The 17900-nt window shown below is 45.3% G+C and overlaps 18 non-coding genes across 18 annotated transcripts; all 18 read left to right on the top strand.

Annotated features, from left to right (window-relative positions):
* Positions 1-538: 538 nt before the first annotated feature.
* Positions 539-653, top strand: LOC147677277 (U5 spliceosomal RNA). The gene has a single exon (XR_015303247.1). It is a non-coding gene; the product is annotated as a U5 spliceosomal RNA (small nuclear RNA).
* An 898-nt stretch (positions 654-1551) lies between these two features.
* On the top strand, positions 1552-1666 carry LOC147677278 (U5 spliceosomal RNA). Its single transcript, XR_015303249.1, has one exon. It is a non-coding gene; the product is annotated as a U5 spliceosomal RNA (small nuclear RNA).
* An 898-nt stretch (positions 1667-2564) lies between these two features.
* LOC147677279 (U5 spliceosomal RNA) lies at positions 2565-2679 on the top strand. Its single transcript, XR_015303250.1, has one exon. It is a non-coding gene; the product is annotated as a U5 spliceosomal RNA (small nuclear RNA).
* Positions 2680-3577: 898 nt separating this feature from the next.
* Positions 3578-3692, top strand: LOC147677280 (U5 spliceosomal RNA). Its single transcript, XR_015303251.1, has one exon. It is a non-coding gene; the product is annotated as a U5 spliceosomal RNA (small nuclear RNA).
* An 898-nt stretch (positions 3693-4590) lies between these two features.
* On the top strand, positions 4591-4705 carry LOC147677281 (U5 spliceosomal RNA). The gene has a single exon (XR_015303252.1). It is a non-coding gene; the product is annotated as a U5 spliceosomal RNA (small nuclear RNA).
* An 898-nt stretch (positions 4706-5603) lies between these two features.
* Positions 5604-5718, top strand: LOC147677282 (U5 spliceosomal RNA). Its single transcript, XR_015303253.1, has one exon. It is a non-coding gene; the product is annotated as a U5 spliceosomal RNA (small nuclear RNA).
* An 898-nt stretch (positions 5719-6616) lies between these two features.
* Positions 6617-6731, top strand: LOC147677283 (U5 spliceosomal RNA). The gene has a single exon (XR_015303254.1). It is a non-coding gene; the product is annotated as a U5 spliceosomal RNA (small nuclear RNA).
* An 898-nt stretch (positions 6732-7629) lies between these two features.
* LOC147677284 (U5 spliceosomal RNA) lies at positions 7630-7744 on the top strand. Its single transcript, XR_015303255.1, has one exon. It is a non-coding gene; the product is annotated as a U5 spliceosomal RNA (small nuclear RNA).
* Positions 7745-8642: 898 nt separating this feature from the next.
* Positions 8643-8757, top strand: LOC147677285 (U5 spliceosomal RNA). The gene has a single exon (XR_015302684.1). It is a non-coding gene; the product is annotated as a U5 spliceosomal RNA (small nuclear RNA).
* Positions 8758-9655: 898 nt separating this feature from the next.
* On the top strand, positions 9656-9770 carry LOC147677286 (U5 spliceosomal RNA). Its single transcript, XR_015303256.1, has one exon. It is a non-coding gene; the product is annotated as a U5 spliceosomal RNA (small nuclear RNA).
* Positions 9771-10668: 898 nt separating this feature from the next.
* LOC147677287 (U5 spliceosomal RNA) lies at positions 10669-10783 on the top strand. Its single transcript, XR_015303257.1, has one exon. It is a non-coding gene; the product is annotated as a U5 spliceosomal RNA (small nuclear RNA).
* An 898-nt stretch (positions 10784-11681) lies between these two features.
* Positions 11682-11796, top strand: LOC147677288 (U5 spliceosomal RNA). The gene has a single exon (XR_015303258.1). It is a non-coding gene; the product is annotated as a U5 spliceosomal RNA (small nuclear RNA).
* An 898-nt stretch (positions 11797-12694) lies between these two features.
* On the top strand, positions 12695-12809 carry LOC147677289 (U5 spliceosomal RNA). The gene has a single exon (XR_015303260.1). It is a non-coding gene; the product is annotated as a U5 spliceosomal RNA (small nuclear RNA).
* An 898-nt stretch (positions 12810-13707) lies between these two features.
* LOC147677290 (U5 spliceosomal RNA) lies at positions 13708-13822 on the top strand. Its single transcript, XR_015302685.1, has one exon. It is a non-coding gene; the product is annotated as a U5 spliceosomal RNA (small nuclear RNA).
* An 898-nt stretch (positions 13823-14720) lies between these two features.
* Positions 14721-14835, top strand: LOC147677291 (U5 spliceosomal RNA). The gene has a single exon (XR_015303261.1). It is a non-coding gene; the product is annotated as a U5 spliceosomal RNA (small nuclear RNA).
* An 898-nt stretch (positions 14836-15733) lies between these two features.
* On the top strand, positions 15734-15848 carry LOC147677292 (U5 spliceosomal RNA). The gene has a single exon (XR_015303262.1). It is a non-coding gene; the product is annotated as a U5 spliceosomal RNA (small nuclear RNA).
* Positions 15849-16746: 898 nt separating this feature from the next.
* LOC147677293 (U5 spliceosomal RNA) lies at positions 16747-16861 on the top strand. The gene has a single exon (XR_015303263.1). It is a non-coding gene; the product is annotated as a U5 spliceosomal RNA (small nuclear RNA).
* Positions 16862-17759: 898 nt separating this feature from the next.
* On the top strand, positions 17760-17874 carry LOC147677294 (U5 spliceosomal RNA). The gene has a single exon (XR_015303264.1). It is a non-coding gene; the product is annotated as a U5 spliceosomal RNA (small nuclear RNA).
* The last annotated feature ends 26 nt before the right edge of the window (positions 17875-17900 follow it).

Below are 17900 nucleotides of genomic sequence, written 5' to 3' on the forward strand. Positions count from 1 at the left end.
TGGCCAATCCTGAGTCAGATTCCTCTCAGGTACACTTGAAGGGGCTCGTTAGTCTTGTTTCAAGTGCCTCCAGCCTAGACAGATCTATACTTATATATTCAGCTTTAATGAAAATACGTGTGAAAAAGGGACTTAAAGTGCATGGCTATTTGCATAGAACAGTGGTGGCTCACAGCCTATCGATTGGAGGGATGGTGGGGAAAGCGTAAAATCGTTGGGGACGAAAGTCCTACAGTGCCACTTCAGTGAAAGCCTGATTCACGCTTCCCGTTCCCCTTGCCCAGCAGCCCCGACACCTCCTAATGAGCTGAGGTGTGTACAAAAAGAATTTGCATATTCCCAGGCAGACACTTGGAACTGCCCACCTTTTTGCTTTTCTGTGCTTTGAGCAGAGACTCTGAAGTTTGATCCTGTTTCCCTCACCGGCCTAGTTCTTGCCCTCTTTTTTAGAGGCTGCAAATACCTCTCAGGTCCTCACCCTCGCAATGATAGGGTCTTTGATCTGGTGCCTCTAACCCCCAGAGAGCCATATTCTAACTTACTCTGGTTTCTCTTCAAAACGAAAAAATCTTTCGCCTTTTACTAAAGATTTCCGTGGAGAGGAACATTTACGAGTTTATTCAATTTTTTTAAGCCTTACCACAGGTGAGGCTGTTTATCATTTGTTTAAAAGAAAAGCATTAGAAGTTGGGGAATATTTAGGAGTTGTCTGCTACTGTTATAAGGGAACATGAGCTTGGTGTTTTATTCCTGATCTCTCTGCTTGCTCATTTGCATAGACAGAGTGTAGGAGAGGTGCATCATGGGACAGAGCTTGGGCAGTGCATGAGATTGCTTTTCCTTGACTATCTTGAAACTGCACGATAGCAGGCAGTATATTTTCTCTTTTCTCAACATTCCTGCTGCCAGAGGCCAGACGTCACTCTCCTTTTAAAAGGTGGCACCAAGACTCATGCTGCGCTTTTCATAGGGCTTGCACGATATTTGTGCCCGTTAGAGGTGCCCTTAGAAGGTGGCCAATCCTGAGTCAGATTCCTCTCAGGTACACTTGAAGGGGCTCGTTAGTCTTGTTTCAAGTGCCTCCAGCCTAGACAGATCTATACTTATATATTCAGCTTTAATGAAAATACGTGTGAAAAAGGGACTTAAAGTGCATGGCTATTTGCATAGAACAGTGGTGGCTCACAGCCTATCGATTGGAGGGATGGTGGGGAAAGCGTAAAATCGTTGGGGACGAAAGTCCTACAGTGCCACTTCAGTGAAAGCCTGATTCACGCTTCCCGTTCCCCTTGCCCAGCAGCCCCGACACCTCCTAATGAGCTGAGGTGTGTACAAAAAGAATTTGCATATTCCCAGGCAGACACTTGGAACTGCCCACCTTTTTGCTTTTCTGTGCTTTGAGCAGAGACTCTGAAGTTTGATCCTGTTTCCCTCGCCGGCCTAGTTCTTGCCCTCTTTTTTAGAGGCTGCAAATACCTCTCAGGTCCTCACCCTCGCAATGATAGGGTCTTTGATCTGGTGCCTCTAACCCCCAGATAGCCATATTCTAACTTACTCTGGTTTCTCTTCAAAACGAAAAAATCTTTCGCCTTTTACTAAAGATTTCCGTGGAGAGGAACATTTACGAGTTTATTCAATTTTTTTAAGCCTTACCACAGGTGAGGCTGTTTATCATTTGTTTAAAAGAAAAGCATTAGAAGTTGGGGAACATTTAGGAGTTGTCTGCTACTGTTATAAGGGAACATGAGCTTGGTGTTTTATTCCTGATCTCTCTGCTTGCTCATTTGCATAGACAGAGTGTAGGAGAGGTGCATCATGGGACAGAGCTTGGGCAGTGCATGAGATTGCTTTTCCTTGACTATCTTGAAACTGCACGATAGCAGGCAGTGTATTTTCTCTTTTCTCAACATTCCTGCTGCCAGAGGCCAGACGTCACTCTCCTTTTAAAAGGTGGCACCAAGAGTCATGCTGCGCTTTTCATAGGGCTTGCCCGTTATTTGTGCCCGTTAGAGGTGCCCTTAGAGGGTGGCCAATCCTGAGTCAGATTCCTCTCAGGTACACTTGAAGGGGCTCGTTTGTCTTGTTTCATGTGCCTCCAGCCTAGACAGATCTATACTTATATATTCAGCTTTAATGAAAATACGTGTGAAAAAGGGACTTAAAGTGCATGGCTATTTGCATAGAACAGTGGTGGCTCACAGCCTATCGATTGGAGGGATGGTGGGGAAAGCGTAAAATCGTTGGGGACGAAAGTCCTACAGTGCCACTTCAGTGAAAGCCTGATTCACGCTTCCCGTTCCCCTTGCCCAGCAGCCCCGACACCTCCTAATGAGCTGAGGTGTGTACAAAAAGAATTTGCATATTCCCAGGCAGACACTTGGAACTGCCCACCTTTTTGCTTTTCTGTGCTTTGAGCAGAGACTCTGAAGTTTGATCCTGTTTCCCTCACCGGCCTAGTTCTTGCCCTCTTTTTTAGAGGCTGCAAATACCTCTCAGGTCCTCACCCTCGCAATGATAGGGTCTTTGATCTGGTGCCTCTAACCCCCAGAGAGCCATATTCTAACTTACTCTGGTTTCTCTTCAAAACGAAAAAATCTTTCGCCTTTTACTAAAGATTTCCGTGGAGAGGAACATTTACGAGTTTATTCAATTTTTTTAAGCCTTACCACAGGTGAGGCTGTTTATCATTTGTTTAAAAGAAAAGCATTAGAAGTTGGGGAACATTTAGGAGTTGTCTGCTACTGTTATAAGGGAACATGAGCTTGGTGTTTTATTCCTGATCTCTCTGCTTGCTCATTTGCATAGACAGAGTGTAGGAGAGGTGCATCATGGGAAAGAGCTTGGGCAGTGCATGAGATTGCTTTTCCTTGACTATCTTGAAACTGCACGATAGCAGGCAGTGTATTTTCTCTTTTCTCAACATTCCTGCTGCCAGAGGCCAGACGTCACTCTCCTTTTAAAAGGTGGCACCAAGAGTCATGCTGCGCTTTTCATAGGGCTTGCCCGTTATTTGTGCCCGTTAGAGGTGCCCTTAGAGGGTGGCCAATCCTGAGTCAGATTCCTCTCAGGTACACTTGAAGGGGCTCGTTTGTCTTGTTTCATGTGCCTCCAGCCTAGACAGATCTATACTTATATATTCAGCTTTAATGAAAATACGTGTGAAAAAGGGACTTAAAGTGCATGGCTATTTGCATAGAACAGTGGTGGCTCACAGCCTATCGATTGGAGGGATGGTGGGGAAAGCGTAAAATCGTTGGGGACGAAAGTCCTACAGTGCCACTTCAGTGAAAGCCTGATTCACGCTTCCCGTTCCCCTTGCCCAGCAGCCCCGACACCTCCTAATGAGCTGAGGTGTGTACAAAAAGAATTTGCATATTCCCAGGCAGACACTTGGAACTGCCCACCTTTTTGCTTTTCTGTGCTTTGAGCAGAGACTCTGAAGTTTGATCCTGTTTCCCTCACCGGCCTAGTTCTTGCCCTCTTTTTTAGAGGCTGCAAATACCTCTCAGGTCCTCACCCTCGCAATGATAGGGTCTTTGATCTGGTGCCTCTAACCCCCAGAGAGCCATATTCTAACTTACTCTGGTTTCTCTTCAAAACGAAAAAATCTTTCGCCTTTTACTAAAGATTTCCGTGGAGAGGAACATTTACGAGTTTATTCAATTTTTTTAAGCCTTACCACAGGTGAGGCTGTTTATCATTTGTTTAAAAGAAAAGCATTAGAAGTTGGGGAACATTTAGGAGTTGTCTGCTACTGTTATAAGGGAACATGAGCTTGGTGTTTTATTCCTGATCTCTCTGCTTGCTCATTTGCATAGACAGAGTGTAGGAGAGGTGCATCATGGGAAAGAGCTTGGGCAGTGCATGAGATTGCTTTTCCTTGACTATCTTGAAACTGCACGATAGCAGGCAGTGTATTTTCTCTTTTCTCAACATTCCTGCTGCCAGAGGCCAGACGTCACTCTCCTTTTAAAAGGTGGCACCAAGAGTCATGCTGCGCTTTTCATAGGGCTTGCCCGTTATTTGTGCCCGTTAGAGGTGCCCTTAGAGGGTGGCCAATCCTGAGTCAGATTCCTCTCAGGTACACTTGAAGGGGCTCGTTTGTCTTGTTTCATGTGCCTCCAGCCTAGACAGATCTATACTTATATATTCAGCTTTAATGAAAATACGTGTGAAAAAGGGACTTAAAGTGCATGGCTATTTGCATAGAACAGTGGTGGCTCACAGCCTATCGATTGGAGGGATGGTGGGGAAAGCGTAAAATCGTTGGGGACGAAAGTCCTACAGTGCCACTTCAGTGAAAGCCTGATTCACGCTTCCCGTTCCCCTTGCCCAGCAGCCCCGACACCTCCTAATGAGCTGAGGTGTGTACAAAAAGAATTTGCATATTCCCAGGCAGACACTTGGAACTGCCCACCTTTTTGCTTTTCTGTGCTTTGAGCAGAGACTCTGAAGTTTGATCCTGTTTCCCTCACCGGCCTAGTTCTTGCCCTCTTTTTTAGAGGCTGCAAATACCTCTCAGGTCCTCACCCTCGCAATGATAGGGTCTTTGATCTGGTGCCTCTAACCCCCAGAGAGCCATATTCTAACTTACTCTGGTTTCTCTTCAAAACGAAAAAATCTTTCGCCTTTTACTAAAGATTTCCGTGGAGAGGAACATTTACGAGTTTATTCAATTTTTTTAAGCCTTACCACAGGTGAGGCTGTTTATCATTTGTTTAAAAGAAAAGCATTAGAAGTTGGGGAATATTTAGGAGTTGTCTGCTACTGTTATAAGGGAACATGAGCTTGGTGTTTTATTCCTGATCTCTCTGCTTGCTCATTTGCATAGACAGAGTGTAGGAGAGGTGCATCATGGGACAGAGCTTGGGCAGTGCATGAGATTGCTTTTCCTTGACTATCTTGAAACTGCACGATAGCAGGCAGTATATTTTCTCTTTTCTCAACATTCCTGCTGCCAGAGGCCAGACGTCACTCTCCTTTTAAAAGGTGGCACCAAGACTCATGCTGCGCTTTTCATAGGGCTTGCACGATATTTGTGCCCGTTAGAGGTGCCCTTAGAAGGTGGCCAATCCTGAGTCAGATTCCTCTCAGGTACACTTGAAGGGGCTCGTTAGTCTTGTTTCAAGTGCCTCCAGCCTAGACAGATCTATACTTATATATTCAGCTTTAATGAAAATACGTGTGAAAAAGGGACTTAAAGTGCATGGCTATTTGCATAGAACAGTGGTGGCTCACAGCCTATCGATTGGAGGGATGGTGGGGAAAGCGTAAAATCGTTGGGGACGAAAGTCCTACAGTGCCACTTCAGTGAAAGCCTGATTCACGCTTCCCGTTCCCCTTGCCCAGCAGCCCCGACACCTCCTAATGAGCTGAGGTGTGTACAAAAAGAATTTGCATATTCCCAGGCAGACACTTGGAACTGCCCACCTTTTTGCTTTTCTGTGCTTTGAGCAGAGACTCTGAAGTTTGATCCTGTTTCCCTCACCGGCCTAGTTCTTGCCCTCTTTTTTAGAGGCTGCAAATACCTCTCAGGTCCTCACCCTCGCAATGATAGGGTCTTTGATCTGGTGCCTCTAACCCCCAGAGAGCCATATTCTAACTTACTCTGGTTTCTCTTCAAAACGAAAAAATCTTTCGCCTTTTACTAAAGATTTCCGTGGAGAGGAACATTTACGAGTTTATTCAATTTTTTTAAGCCTTACCACAGGTGAGGCTGTTTATCATTTGTTTAAAAGAAAAGCATTAGAAGTTGGGGAATATTTAGGAGTTGTCTGCTACTGTTATAAGGGAACATGAGCTTGGTGTTTTATTCCTGATCTCTCTGCTTGCTCATTTGCATAGACAGAGTGTAGGAGAGGTGCATCATGGGACAGAGCTTGGGCAGTGCATGAGATTGCTTTTCCTTGACTATCTTGAAACTGCACGATAGCAGGCAGTATATTTTCTCTTTTCTCAACATTCCTGCTGCCAGAGGCCAGACGTCACTCTCCTTTTAAAAGGTGGCACCAAGACTCATGCTGCGCTTTTCATAGGGCTTGCACGATATTTGTGCCCGTTAGAGGTGCCCTTAGAAGGTGGCCAATCCTGAGTCAGATTCCTCTCAGGTACACTTGAAGGGGCTCGTTAGTCTTGTTTCAAGTGCCTCCAGCCTAGACAGATCTATACTTATATATTCAGCTTTAATGAAAATACGTGTGAAAAAGGGACTTAAAGTGCATGGCTATTTGCATAGAACAGTGGTGGCTCACAGCCTATCGATTGGAGGGATGGTGGGGAAAGCGTAAAATCGTTGGGGACGAAAGTCCTACAGTGCCACTTCAGTGAAAGCCTGATTCACGCTTCCCGTTCCCCTTGCCCAGCAGCCCCGACACCTCCTAATGAGCTGAGGTGTGTACAAAAAGAATTTGCATATTCCCAGGCAGACACTTGGAACTGCCCACCTTTTTGCTTTTCTGTGCTTTGAGCAGAGACTCTGAAGTTTGATCCTGTTTCCCTCGCCGGCCTAGTTCTTGCCCTCTTTTTTAGAGGCTGCAAATACCTCTCAGGTCCTCACCCTCGCAATGATAGGGTCTTTGATCTGGTGCCTCTAACCCCCAGATAGCCATATTCTAACTTACTCTGGTTTCTCTTCAAAACGAAAAAATCTTTCGCCTTTTACTAAAGATTTCCGTGGAGAGGAACATTTACGAGTTTATTCAATTTTTTTAAGCCTTACCACAGGTGAGGCTGTTTATCATTTGTTTAAAAGAAAAGCATTAGAAGTTGGGGAACATTTAGGAGTTGTCTGCTACTGTTATAAGGGAACATGAGCTTGGTGTTTTATTCCTGATCTCTCTGCTTGCTCATTTGCATAGACAGAGTGTAGGAGAGGTGCATCATGGGACAGAGCTTGGGCAGTGCATGAGATTGCTTTTCCTTGACTATCTTGAAACTGCACGATAGCAGGCAGTGTATTTTCTCTTTTCTCAACATTCCTGCTGCCAGAGGCCAGACGTCACTCTCCTTTTAAAAGGTGGCACCAAGAGTCATGCTGCGCTTTTCATAGGGCTTGCCCGTTATTTGTGCCCGTTAGAGGTGCCCTTAGAGGGTGGCCAATCCTGAGTCAGATTCCTCTCAGGTACACTTGAAGGGGCTCGTTTGTCTTGTTTCATGTGCCTCCAGCCTAGACAGATCTATACTTATATATTCAGCTTTAATGAAAATACGTGTGAAAAAGGGACTTAAAGTGCATGGCTATTTGCATAGAACAGTGGTGGCTCACAGCCTATCGATTGGAGGGATGGTGGGGAAAGCGTAAAATCGTTGGGGACGAAAGTCCTACAGTGCCACTTCAGTGAAAGCCTGATTCACGCTTCCCGTTCCCCTTGCCCAGCAGCCCCGACACCTCCTAATGAGCTGAGGTGTGTACAAAAAGAATTTGCATATTCCCAGGCAGACACTTGGAACTGCCCACCTTTTTGCTTTTCTGTGCTTTGAGCAGAGACTCTGAAGTTTGATCCTGTTTCCCTCACCGGCCTAGTTCTTGCCCTCTTTTTTAGAGGCTGCAAATACCTCTCAGGTCCTCACCCTCGCAATGATAGGGTCTTTGATCTGGTGCCTCTAACCCCCAGAGAGCCATATTCTAACTTACTCTGGTTTCTCTTCAAAACGAAAAAATCTTTCGCCTTTTACTAAAGATTTCCGTGGAGAGGAACATTTACGAGTTTATTCAATTTTTTTAAGCCTTACCACAGGTGAGGCTGTTTATCATTTGTTTAAAAGAAAAGCATTAGAAGTTGGGGAACATTTAGGAGTTGTCTGCTACTGTTATAAGGGAACATGAGCTTGGTGTTTTATTCCTGATCTCTCTGCTTGCTCATTTGCATAGACAGAGTGTAGGAGAGGTGCATCATGGGAAAGAGCTTGGGCAGTGCATGAGATTGCTTTTCCTTGACTATCTTGAAACTGCACGATAGCAGGCAGTGTATTTTCTCTTTTCTCAACATTCCTGCTGCCAGAGGCCAGACGTCACTCTCCTTTTAAAAGGTGGCACCAAGAGTCATGCTGCGCTTTTCATAGGGCTTGCCCGTTATTTGTGCCCGTTAGAGGTGCCCTTAGAGGGTGGCCAATCCTGAGTCAGATTCCTCTCAGGTACACTTGAAGGGGCTCGTTTGTCTTGTTTCATGTGCCTCCAGCCTAGACAGATCTATACTTATATATTCAGCTTTAATGAAAATACGTGTGAAAAAGGGACTTAAAGTGCATGGCTATTTGCATAGAACAGTGGTGGCTCACAGCCTATCGATTGGAGGGATGGTGGGGAAAGCGTAAAATCGTTGGGGACGAAAGTCCTACAGTGCCACTTCAGTGAAAGCCTGATTCACGCTTCCCGTTCCCCTTGCCCAGCAGCCCCGACACCTCCTAATGAGCTGAGGTGTGTACAAAAAGAATTTGCATATTCCCAGGCAGACACTTGGAACTGCCCACCTTTTTGCTTTTCTGTGCTTTGAGCAGAGACTCTGAAGTTTGATCCTGTTTCCCTCACCGGCCTAGTTCTTGCCCTCTTTTTTAGAGGCTGCAAATACCTCTCAGGTCCTCACCCTCGCAATGATAGGGTCTTTGATCTGGTGCCTCTAACCCCCAGAGAGCCATATTCTAACTTACTCTGGTTTCTCTTCAAAACGAAAAAATCTTTCGCCTTTTACTAAAGATTTCTGTGGAGAGGAACATTTACGAGTTTATTCAATTTTTTTAAGCCTTACCACAGGTGAGGCTGTTTATCATTTGTTTAAAAGAAAAGCATTAGAAGTTGGGGAACATTTAGGAGTTGTCTGCTACTGTTATAAGGGAACATGAGCTTGGTGTTTTATTCCTGATCTCTCTGCTTGCTCATTTGCATAGACAGAGTGTAGGAGAGGTGCATCATGGGACAGAGCTTGGGCAGTGCATGAGATTGCTTTTCCTTGACTATCTTGAAACTGCACGATAGCAGGCAGTATATTTTCTCTTTTCTCAACATTCCTGCTGCCAGAGGCCAGACGTCACTCTCCTTTTAAAAGGTGGCACCAAGACTCATGCTGCGCTTTTCATAGGGCTTGCACGATATTTGTGCCCGTTAGAGGTGCCCTTAGAAGGTGGCCAATCCTGAGTCAGATTCCTCTCAGGTACACTTGAAGGGGCTCGTTAGTCTTGTTTCAAGTGCCTCCAGCCTAGACAGATCTATACTTATATATTCAGCTTTAATGAAAATACGTGTGAAAAAGGGACTTAAAGTGCATGGCTATTTGCATAGAACAGTGGTGGCTCACAGCCTATCGATTGGAGGGATGGTGGGGAAAGCGTAAAATCGTTGGGGACGAAAGTCCTACAGTGCCACTTCAGTGAAAGCCTGATTCACGCTTCCCGTTCCCCTTGCCCAGCAGCCCCGACACCTCCTAATGAGCTGAGGTGTGTACAAAAAGAATTTGCATATTCCCAGGCAGACACTTGGAACTGCCCACCTTTTTGCTTTTCTGTGCTTTGAGCAGAGACTCTGAAGTTTGATCCTGTTTCCCTCGCCGGCCTAGTTCTTGCCCTCTTTTTTAGAGGCTGCAAATACCTCTCAGGTCCTCACCCTCGCAATGATAGGGTCTTTGATCTGGTGCCTCTAACCCCCAGAGAGCCATATTCTAACTTACTCTGGTTTCTCTTCAAAACGAAAAAATCTTTCGCCTTTTACTAAAGATTTCCGTGGAGAGGAACATTTACGAGTTTATTCAATTTTTTTAAGCCTTACCACAGGTGAGGCTGTTTATCATTTGTTTAAAAGAAAAGCATTAGAAGTTGGGGAACATTTAGGAGTTGTCTGCTACTGTTATAAGGGAACATGAGCTTGGTGTTTTATTCCTGATCTCTCTGCTTGCTCATTTGCATAGACAGAGTGTAGGAGAGGTGCATCATGGGACAGAGCTTGGGCAGTGCATGAGATTGCTTTTCCTTGACTATCTTGAAACTGCACGATAGCAGGCAGTATATTTTCTCTTTTCTCAACATTCCTGCTGCCAGAGGCCAGACGTCACTCTCCTTTTAAAAGGTGGCACCAAGACTCATGCTGCGCTTTTCATAGGGCTTGCACGATATTTGTGCCCGTTAGAGGTGCCCTTAGAAGGTGGCCAATCCTGAGTCAGATTCCTCTCAGGTACACTTGAAGGGGCTCGTTAGTCTTGTTTCAAGTGCCTCCAGCCTAGACAGATCTATACTTATATATTCAGCTTTAATGAAAATACGTGTGAAAAAGGGACTTAAAGTGCATGGCTATTTGCATAGAACAGTGGTGGCTCACAGCCTATCGATTGGAGGGATGGTGGGGAAAGCGTAAAATCGTTGGGGACGAAAGTCCTACAGTGCCACTTCAGTGAAAGCCTGATTCACGCTTCCCGTTCCCCTTGCCCAGCAGCCCCGACACCTCCTAATGAGCTGAGGTGTGTACAAAAAGAATTTGCATATTCCCAGGCAGACACTTGGAACTGCCCACCTTTTTGCTTTTCTGTGCTTTGAGCAGAGACTCTGAAGTTTGATCCTGTTTCCCTCACCGGCCTAGTTCTTGCCCTCTTTTTTAGAGGCTGCAAATACCTCTCAGGTCCTCACCCTCGCAATGATAGGGTCTTTGATCTGGTGCCTCTAACCCCCAGAGAGCCATATTCTAACTTACTCTGGTTTCTCTTCAAAACGAAAAAATCTTTCGCCTTTTACTAAAGATTTCCGTGGAGAGGAACATTTACGAGTTTATTCAATTTTTTTAAGCCTTACCACAGGTGAGGCTGTTTATCATTTGTTTAAAAGAAAAGCATTAGAAGTTGGGGAATATTTAGGAGTTGTCTGCTACTGTTATAAGGGAACATGAGCTTGGTGTTTTATTCCTGATCTCTCTGCTTGCTCATTTGCATAGACAGAGTGTAGGAGAGGTGCATCATGGGACAGAGCTTGGGCAGTGCATGAGATTGCTTTTCCTTGACTATCTTGAAACTGCACGATAGCAGGCAGTATATTTTCTCTTTTCTCAACATTCCTGCTGCCAGAGGCCAGACGTCACTCTCCTTTTAAAAGGTGGCACCAAGACTCATGCTGCGCTTTTCATAGGGCTTGCACGATATTTGTGCCCGTTAGAGGTGCCCTTAGAAGGTGGCCAATCCTGAGTCAGATTCCTCTCAGGTACACTTGAAGGGGCTCGTTAGTCTTGTTTCAAGTGCCTCCAGCCTAGACAGATCTATACTTATATATTCAGCTTTAATGAAAATACGTGTGAAAAAGGGACTTAAAGTGCATGGCTATTTGCATAGAACAGTGGTGGCTCACAGCCTATCGATTGGAGGGATGGTGGGGAAAGCGTAAAATCGTTGGGGACGAAAGTCCTACAGTGCCACTTCAGTGAAAGCCTGATTCACGCTTCCCGTTCCCCTTGCCCAGCAGCCCCGACACCTCCTAATGAGCTGAGGTGTGTACAAAAAGAATTTGCATATTCCCAGGCAGACACTTGGAACTGCCCACCTTTTTGCTTTTCTGTGCTTTGAGCAGAGACTCTGAAGTTTGATCCTGTTTCCCTCGCCGGCCTAGTTCTTGCCCTCTTTTTTAGAGGCTGCAAATACCTCTCAGGTCCTCACCCTCGCAATGATAGGGTCTTTGATCTGGTGCCTCTAACCCCCAGATAGCCATATTCTAACTTACTCTGGTTTCTCTTCAAAACGAAAAAATCTTTCGCCTTTTACTAAAGATTTCCGTGGAGAGGAACATTTACGAGTTTATTCAATTTTTTTAAGCCTTACCACAGGTGAGGCTGTTTATCATTTGTTTAAAAGAAAAGCATTAGAAGTTGGGGAACATTTAGGAGTTGTCTGCTACTGTTATAAGGGAACATGAGCTTGGTGTTTTATTCCTGATCTCTCTGCTTGCTCATTTGCATAGACAGAGTGTAGGAGAGGTGCATCATGGGACAGAGCTTGGGCAGTGCATGAGATTGCTTTTCCTTGACTATCTTGAAACTGCACGATAGCAGGCAGTGTATTTTCTCTTTTCTCAACATTCCTGCTGCCAGAGGCCAGACGTCACTCTCCTTTTAAAAGGTGGCACCAAGAGTCATGCTGCGCTTTTCATAGGGCTTGCCCGTTATTTGTGCCCGTTAGAGGTGCCCTTAGAGGGTGGCCAATCCTGAGTCAGATTCCTCTCAGGTACACTTGAAGGGGCTCGTTTGTCTTGTTTCATGTGCCTCCAGCCTAGACAGATCTATACTTATATATTCAGCTTTAATGAAAATACGTGTGAAAAAGGGACTTAAAGTGCATGGCTATTTGCATAGAACAGTGGTGGCTCACAGCCTATCGATTGGAGGGATGGTGGGGAAAGCGTAAAATCGTTGGGGACGAAAGTCCTACAGTGCCACTTCAGTGAAAGCCTGATTCACGCTTCCCGTTCCCCTTGCCCAGCAGCCCCGACACCTCCTAATGAGCTGAGGTGTGTACAAAAAGAATTTGCATATTCCCAGGCAGACACTTGGAACTGCCCACCTTTTTGCTTTTCTGTGCTTTGAGCAGAGACTCTGAAGTTTGATCCTGTTTCCCTCACCGGCCTAGTTCTTGCCCTCTTTTTTAGAGGCTGCAAATACCTCTCAGGTCCTCACCCTCGCAATGATAGGGTCTTTGATCTGGTGCCTCTAACCCCCAGAGAGCCATATTCTAACTTACTCTGGTTTCTCTTCAAAACGAAAAAATCTTTCGCCTTTTACTAAAGATTTCCGTGGAGAGGAACATTTACGAGTTTATTCAATTTTTTTAAGCCTTACCACAGGTGAGGCTGTTTATCATTTGTTTAAAAGAAAAGCATTAGAAGTTGGGGAACATTTAGGAGTTGTCTGCTACTGTTATAAGGGAACATGAGCTTGGTGTTTTATTCCTGATCTCTCTGCTTGCTCATTTGCATAGACAGAGTGTAGGAGAGGTGCATCATGGGAAAGAGCTTGGGCAGTGCATGAGATTGCTTTTCCTTGACTATCTTGAAACTGCACGATAGCAGGCAGTGTATTTTCTCTTTTCTCAACATTCCTGCTGCCAGAGGCCAGACGTCACTCTCCTTTTAAAAGGTGGCACCAAGAGTCATGCTGCGCTTTTCATAGGGCTTGCCCGTTATTTGTGCCCGTTAGAGGTGCCCTTAGAGGGTGGCCAATCCTGAGTCAGATTCCTCTCAGGTACACTTGAAGGGGCTCGTTTGTCTTGTTTCATGTGCCTCCAGCCTAGACAGATCTATACTTATATATTCAGCTTTAATGAAAATACGTGTGAAAAAGGGACTTAAAGTGCATGGCTATTTGCATAGAACAGTGGTGGCTCACAGCCTATCGATTGGAGGGATGGTGGGGAAAGCGTAAAATCGTTGGGGACGAAAGTCCTACAGTGCCACTTCAGTGAAAGCCTGATTCACGCTTCCCGTTCCCCTTGCCCAGCAGCCCCGACACCTCCTAATGAGCTGAGGTGTGTACAAAAAGAATTTGCATATTCCCAGGCAGACACTTGGAACTGCCCACCTTTTTGCTTTTCTGTGCTTTGAGCAGAGACTCTGAAGTTTGATCCTGTTTCCCTCACCGGCCTAGTTCTTGCCCTCTTTTTTAGAGGCTGCAAATACCTCTCAGGTCCTCACCCTCGCAATGATAGGGTCTTTGATCTGGTGCCTCTAACCCCCAGAGAGCCATATTCTAACTTACTCTGGTTTCTCTTCAAAACGAAAAAATCTTTCGCCTTTTACTAAAGATTTCTGTGGAGAGGAACATTTACGAGTTTATTCAATTTTTTTAAGCCTTACCACAGGTGAGGCTGTTTATCATTTGTTTAAAAGAAAAGCATTAGAAGTTGGGGAACATTTAGGAGTTGTCTGCTACTGTTATAAGGGAACATGAGCTTGGTGTTTTATTCCTGATCTCTCTGCTTGCTCATTTGCATAGACAGAGTGTAGGAGAGGTGCATCATGGGACAGAGCTTGGGCAGTGCATGAGATTGCTTTTCCTTGACTATCTTGAAACTGCACGATAGCAGGCAGTATATTTTCTCTTTTCTCAACATTCCTGCTGCCAGAGGCCAGACGTCACTCTCCTTTTAAAAGGTGGCACCAAGACTCATGCTGCGCTTTTCATAGGGCTTGCACGATATTTGTGCCCGTTAGAGGTGCCCTTAGAAGGTGGCCAATCCTGAGTCAGATTCCTCTCAGGTACACTTGAAGGGGCTCGTTAGTCTTGTTTCAAGTGCCTCCAGCCTAGACAGATCTATACTTATATATTCAGCTTTAATGAAAATACGTGTGAAAAAGGGACTTAAAGTGCATGGCTATTTGCATAGAACAGTGGTGGCTCACAGCCTATCGATTGGAGGGATGGTGGGGAAAGCGTAAAATCGTTGGGGACGAAAGTCCTACAGTGCCACTTCAGTGAAAGCCTGATTCACGCTTCCCGTTCCCCTTGCCCAGCAGCCCCGACACCTCCTAATGAGCTGAGGTGTGTACAAAAAGAATTTGCATATTCCCAGGCAGACACTTGGAACTGCCCACCTTTTTGCTTTTCTGTGCTTTGAGCAGAGACTCTGAAGTTTGATCCTGTTTCCCTCGCCGGCCTAGTTCTTGCCCTCTTTTTTAGAGGCTGCAAATACCTCTCAGGTCCTCACCCTCGCAATGATAGGGTCTTTGATCTGGTGCCTCTAACCCCCAGAGAGCCATATTCTAACTTACTCTGGTTTCTCTTCAAAACGAAAAAATCTTTCGCCTTTTACTAAAGATTTCCGTGGAGAGGAACATTTACGAGTTTATTCAATTTTTTTAAGCCTTACCACAGGTGAGGCTGTTTATCATTTGTTTAAAAGAAAAGCATTAGAAGTTGGGGAACATTTAGGAGTTGTCTGCTACTGTTATAAGGGAACATGAGCTTGGTGTTTTATTCCTGATCTCTCTGCTTGCTCATTTGCATAGACAGAGTGTAGGAGAGGTGCATCATGGGACAGAGCTTGGGCAGTGCATGAGATTGCTTTTCCTTGACTATCTTGAAACTGCACGATAGCAGGCAGTATATTTTCTCTTTTCTCAACATTCCTGCTGCCAGAGGCCAGACGTCACTCTCCTTTTAAAAGGTGGCACCAAGACTCATGCTGCGCTTTTCATAGGGCTTGCACGATATTTGTGCCCGTTAGAGGTGCCCTTAGAAGGTGGCCAATCCTGAGTCAGATTCCTCTCAGGTACACTTGAAGGGGCTCGTTAGTCTTGTTTCAAGTGCCTCCAGCCTAGACAGATCTATACTTATATATTCAGCTTTAATGAAAATACGTGTGAAAAAGGGACTTAAAGTGCATGGCTATTTGCATAGAACAGTGGTGGCTCACAGCCTATCGATTGGAGGGATGGTGGGGAAAGCGTAAAATCGTTGGGGACGAAAGTCCTACAGTGCCACTTCAGTGAAAGCCTGATTCACGCTTCCCGTTCCCCTTGCCCAGCAGCCCCGACACCTCCTAATGAGCTGAGGTGTGTACAAAAAGAATTTGCATATTCCCAGGCAGACACTTGGAACTGCCCACCTTTTTGCTTTTCTGTGCTTTGAGCAGAGACTCTGAAGTTTGATCCTGTTTCCCTCGCCGGCCTAGTTCTTGCCCTCTTTTTTAGAGGCTGCAAATACCTCTCAGGTCCTCACCCTCGCAATGATAGGGTCTTTGATCTGGTGCCTCTAACCCCCAGAGAGCCATATTCTAACTTACTCTGGTTTCTCTTCAAAACGAAAAAATCTTTCGCCTTTTACTAAAGATTTCCGTGGAGAGGAACATTTACGAGTTTATTCAATTTTTTTAAGCCTTACCACAGGTGAGGCTGTTTATCATTTGTTTAAAAGAAAAGCATTAGAAGTTGGGGAACATTTAGGAGTTGTCTGCTACTGTTATAAGGGAACATGAGCTTGGTGTTTTATTCCTGATCTCTCTGCTTGCTCATTTGCATAGACAGAGTGTAGGAGAGGTGCATCATGGGACAGAGCTTGGGCAGTGCATGAGATTGCTTTTCCTTGACTATCTTGAAACTGCACGATAGCAGGCAGTATATTTTCTCTTTTCTCAACATTCCTGCTGCCAGAGGCCAGACGTCACTCTCCTTTTAAAAGGTGGCACCAAGACTCATGCTGCGCTTTTCATAGGGCTTGCACGATATTTGTGCCCGTTAGAGGTGCCCTTAGAAGGTGGCCAATCCTGAGTCAGATTCCTCTCAGGTACACTTGAAGGGGCTCGTTAGTCTTGTTTCAAGTGCCTCCAGCCTAGACAGATCTATACTTATATATTCAGCTTTAATGAAAATACGTGTGAAAAAGGGACTTAAAGTGCATGGCTATTTGCATAGAACAGTGGTGGCTCACAGCCTATCGATTGGAGGGATGGTGGGGAAAGCGTAAAATCGTTGGGGACGAAAGTCCTACAGTGCCACTTCAGTGAAAGCCTGATTCACGCTTCCCGTTCCCCTTGCCCAGCAGCCCCGACACCTCCTAATGAGCTGAGGTGTGTACAAAAAGAATTTGCATATTCCCAGGCAGACACTTGGAACTGCCCACCTTTTTGCTTTTCTGTGCTTTGAGCAGAGACTCTGAAGTTTGATCCTGTTTCCCTCGCCGGCCTAGTTCTTGCCCTCTTTTTTAGAGGCTGCAAATACCTCTCAGGTCCTCACCCTCGCAATGATAGGGTCTTTGATCTGGTGCCTCTAACCCCCAGATAGCCATATTCTAACTTACTCTGGTTTCTCTTCAAAACGAAAAAATCTTTCGCCTTTTACTAAAGATTTCCGTGGAGAGGAACATTTACGAGTTTATTCAATTTTTTTAAGCCTTACCACAGGTGAGGCTGTTTATCATTTGTTTAAAAGAAAAGCATTAGAAGTTGGGGAACATTTAGGAGTTGTCTGCTACTGTTATAAGGGAACATGAGCTTGGTGTTTTATTCCTGATCTCTCTGCTTGCTCATTTGCATAGACAGAGTGTAGGAGAGGTGCATCATGGGACAGAGCTTGGGCAGTGCATGAGATTGCTTTTCCTTGACTATCTTGAAACTGCACGATAGCAGGCAGTGTATTTTCTCTTTTCTCAACATTCCTGCTGCCAGAGGCCAGACGTCACTCTCCTTTTAAAAGGTGGCACCAAGAGTCATGCTGCGCTTTTCATAGGGCTTGCCCGTTATTTGTGCCCGTTAGAGGTGCCCTTAGAGGGTGGCCAATCCTGAGTCAGATTCCTCTCAGGTACACTTGAAGGGGCTCGTTTGTCTTGTTTCATGTGCCTCCAGCCTAGACAGATCTATACTTATATATTCAGCTTTAATGAAAATACGTGTGAAAAAGGGACTTAAAGTGCATGGCTATTTGCATAGAACAGTGGTGGCTCACAGCCTATCGATTGGAGGGATGGTGGGGAAAGCGTAAAATCGTTGGGGACGAAAGTCCTACAGTGCCACTTCAGTGAAAGCCTGATTCACGCTTCCCGTTCCCCTTGCCCAGCAGCCCCGACACCTCCTAATGAGCTGAGGTGTGTACAAAAAGAATTTGCATATTCCCAGGCAGACACTTGGAACTGCCCACCTTTTTGCTTTTCTGTGCTTTGAGCAGAGACTCTGAAGTTTGATCCTGTTTCCCTCACCGGCCTAGTTCTTGCCCTCTTTTTTAGAGGCTGCAAATACCTCTCAGGTCCTCACCCTCGCAATGATAGGGTCTTTGATCTGGTGCCTCTAACCCCCAGAGAGCCATATTCTAACTTACTCTGGTTTCTCTTCAAAACGAAAAAATCTTTCGCCTTTTACTAAAGATTTCCGTGGAGAGGAACATTTACGAGTTTATTCAATTTTTTTAAGCCTTACCACAGGTGAGGCTGTTTATCATTTGTTTAAAAGAAAAGC

Source organism: Lissotriton vulgaris, chromosome 12 (genome assembly GCF_964263255.1).
Source record: "Lissotriton vulgaris chromosome 12, aLisVul1.2, whole genome shotgun sequence".
Taxonomy (NCBI): Eukaryota; Metazoa; Chordata; class Amphibia; order Caudata; family Salamandridae; genus Lissotriton; species Lissotriton vulgaris.